We start from the raw sequence: 3939 nt of genomic DNA on the forward strand, positions 1-3939 counted from the left end.
AATCGGCACGCGCGAGGGAGCGCGAGTCCGCCCGTCCAAGGATGCGGAGTGGCAGGGCGCCCGCGCGGGGACGCGCGTCCCGCGGGAGCCGGGCGAGGTCGTCCGCCGCGCCCTCTGCGGGGTTACGTGGTGGAAAGTGCACACCGGATCGTGGGATGCGTTTAGAAGGCTTCGGGGCTTTCTGCGACGCGTAGAATTAACTGCGGAGCCCCACGTGCCTTAGGCGCCCGCTGCGCCCTTGTTCTCTGACAGATGACTGGTCCCAAATCCCTCAGGCCTTCCAGGAAAGCGCGAGGACGGGCTGAACGCGTGGGGACACGCAGAGCCGATCGCGGCTGCACGTGTTGAAGATGAGAGAGCGAAATGACCCCAGCTGACCACCCACCTTGGCAACAGGGGGCACTGAGGCCCAGAGACTCGAAGTGAGTTGCATTAAGTCTTTGGGAACACTTAGTAGGGGCCCTGCTAGGGACACGTCAGAGCTCAGGGTGCTCACTTCCATACCTCCTTCCTCTTTATTTTGGGGAGGAAAAATCATAGGTTTTTAAAGCTCGGATTAGTAAATACCAAAATCTGGAATAAACAAGTTTAGCCGGGAGCTGCTGGCTCACCCCTGTAATCCTAGCTATTCTGGAGGCTGAGATCTGAGGATAAGGGTTCCAAGCCAGCCCCGGCAGGAAAGTCCCTGAGACTCTCCGATTTCCCAACAAAAGGTGGAAGTGGACTTATGGATCAAGTGATAGAGCACTAGTCTTGAGCATGAAAGCCCAGGCACAGCACCCAGGCCCAGAGTTCAAGGCTCAGGACTGGCACAAAAACAAACCAACAAAACAAAAAAAGAAGAGCTGAGCACTGATGGCTCATACCTATACGCCTACCTATTCATAAGGCTACAATCTGAGGATTGTCGCCAGCTACAGCAGGAAAGTGCATGAGACAACTTATTAACTTCAAGTTAACCACCAGAAAACCAGAACTGGTGCTGTGGCTTAAAGTGGACGAGCACTAGCCTTGAGCTCAGGGACAGCACCCAGGCCCTGAGTTCAAGCCCCATAAATGAAAAAAAAAATTAAAGCACTGATCAAGTTATTTTTTAAAACAAAGCCTCTGTATGAACTATACACCTGCAATGTTCCTGTGTCTTAGGACTTGTTGATTCTAAGAGTCAAGCCCATGAAGTTGTCTAAATCTTCCTTTCAAGGGGACAGACAGACACAGAGTCTGAAGGGGCTATGAGTGTATGAGTCTCCTCTCAATTTGAAAAGGAATGTCCTAAATCCTGAGCCACATCAATTTGCATAAACCTAGAGCATTGTCACTGGTTTTGTTGTTGTTGTTGGAATTTTCCCCCTCTTTGGCTACAGCTTGCACAGCTGTTTTGAAGATGTCTTTGTTCTTCCCTTGGTGCTGGTTCAACAGTGCTGGAGAAAATATATCTAGATCATCAAAGCCAAAATAAAAACCACTCCGAGGAAAGGCTGAGAGGACTCTTCTTTAACTCCTCCCAAGGCAGTTTTTCCATTAAAAAATGTTTCTAGGTTATTCTAAAGCAAGAGTGCTGAGCACATTTGGATGGAAAATGGAGGAAAAGCTGCCTGGTGTAATCTAAAACTAGTGGGTTTTTCAAGGCTAGACAGCCTGAGCAGCTGCCTGGGGCAGTGACAGCTGCACAGAGAATGTGATTACCTTGCCCTCTTTCTGTTGGAGAACATCCTGGAGCCTGCCTGTTTGGGGCGGATGCTCTTCACTTTTCTTTCTTTCCACTGTTCCTAGATGCTTTTTCTCTTCTCTCACAGAAACCTGTCTGTAAAGCCAGGTCCCATTAGCATTATGGCCATGGTGGAATCTTAAGTAACCTGGCTTGGAAGGGTATGTATAAGGTGAGAAAGAAGAAGAAATGAGCAGTTCACGCTAACTTCCACCCCAGCACCACAGAACATCAGTTAAGTACCCACTGCCTCAGTCACTCCAGTCACATTTGGGTGGAGGGGAAGAGTGTGCAGGAAGATGAGCCCTGCCCCCAGAGATCCTCAAACAGCACACTAGGATCAGCCACTAAATCTCAGAGCCTTACTAAGTGTTTCTCCAAGTCAGTGGCTGGCCTCAGAGAAACTTCTAGACACTGACTGGCAAAGATAGAATTACTTACAAATTGAAGACAACTACAATTCCCTGACTCATTTTTTCCCTTGTACATACATCACTTTGGTCATTCTGCTAACAGGTATCGGGTTGCCACATCTGCCCTAATTCCTATAATGATGCAACATATCCTTAGTGCAATCTACTCCCACTATTACTTTATTTTCAGGACCAACAACTGGCCTCAGACCGATCAGAAGCTATTACATCAGAACCCACTATTCAATCAGAACCCACCATTCAATGTATTCTGATCAGTCCCGATTGGTCTAGCCCAGTTGGTGGTCCTGAAAATGTGATCTGTGGACTCCTGGGAGTCCCTGAAGACCTTCTAGGGGATCTTTAATGTCAAAAATAGCTTCTTTTTTTTCCTCTAGTACTAGGGTTTGAACTCAGAACTCTGTATTTGCTAGATGGGCGGTCATTTGAGCCACATATGCCCACAGCTAGCTTATAATAATCTAAGACATCATTTACATTTTTTTCATTCATGATGCAGAAGAAAGGTAAACAAAACTACTGGTTCACAAATCAAAGCAAATCAAAATTATTAAAATGTCAGTCCTTGAGTATGTATCCTTTTAATATTTTATGTGACAGGATGGAAACTATGTGCCAGCACTGGTGGCTCACACCTGTAGTCCTAGCTGCTCAGGAGGCTGAAAATATGAAAATCGCAGTTTGAAGCCATCCCACTCAAAAGTCTATGATAGTCTTATCTCTACTTGATCAGCAAAAAGCTGAAACTGGAGCTGTGGCTCAAGTGGTAGAGCACCAGCTTTGAGCAAAAAAAACTAAGGGAGACCAAAGGCTCTGACTGGGGTTGGGGGAGAGGTATACATAAAACACTTGTAACTTGGAAGTGATATATGATGGCAGGCGTGCAGTTGTTTGATTTGGGAGCTGAATTAGTTGTATTCTTCATGGAATACCATTTTTACTTGAAGAAACTATGGTTCTTTGAATAGTTGAAAGCTATTTACTAGAAATGTACTGAGTGAGCCTGTATCTTTTTTGTTTTGTTTTGGTCCATCTCAAGGCTTGAACTCAGGGCTGGGTTGCTATCCCTAGCCTTTTTGCTCAAAACTAGCCCTGTACCACTTTGAGCCACAGCTCTACTTCCGGTTTGGGGTTTTTTATTGGAGATAAGAATCTCACAGATTTCTCTGCCTGGGCTGGCTTGAAATCACGATCCTCAAGATCTCGGCCTCCTGAGTACAGGTGTGAGCCACTACTGCCTGGTTGTTGTTCTTTTGTTTTTTTGTTTTGTTTTAAAGAAAATAATCAGCTATTTGTGGCCAATGGTGGAAAACTTCCAATTTTCAAGAGAAATTTAGTATTTAGGAAAACTGTATTACCATGAGCTTGATAGATCTCAGTATTCAAGGATTTTTTTTTCTGATGTGCTCAATAATGGTATCAATGAATATGATTTTTGGATAATGTATAACATGTTGACCTTTGCAAAGCCCATAGAACTCAGTGAATAATTACTTTCCAAATGGTTAATGTACAATGTTATTAAGTCATACTTGGGTAAAGGTCCATTTAAAGGACAAGGCAGACAAAGAAATTCAACATTACGACAAACTCATAGATAGGTTTCTGATTCCTCAGTGCACCAATCTTTAAGAAACTAGTGCTTGTAGAATCTTATAGATCTGTAGTTTGGGAGATATGTTATATCAAAGAATATCCATAGTTATCTAGTGGTACTAGGGTTTGAACTCAGAATCTTCTATTGGCTAGGAAACAACTCTATCATTTAAGCATAGCTTAAATGATTTAGTTATTTTT

General features: G+C 44.4%; 1 protein-coding gene across 2 annotated transcripts in view; it reads right to left on the reverse strand.

Annotated features, from left to right (window-relative positions):
* St3gal5 (ST3 beta-galactoside alpha-2,3-sialyltransferase 5) overlaps positions 1-3939 on the reverse strand; it is a 68662-nt gene that overhangs the window by 50665 nt on the left and 14058 nt on the right. The window lies entirely within an intron of this gene.

Source organism: Dipodomys ordii, unplaced genomic scaffold, assembly GCF_000151885.1.
Source record: "Dipodomys ordii isolate 6190 unplaced genomic scaffold, Dord_2.0 Scaffold212, whole genome shotgun sequence".
In the NCBI taxonomy this organism is placed as follows: Eukaryota; Metazoa; Chordata; class Mammalia; order Rodentia; family Heteromyidae; genus Dipodomys; species Dipodomys ordii.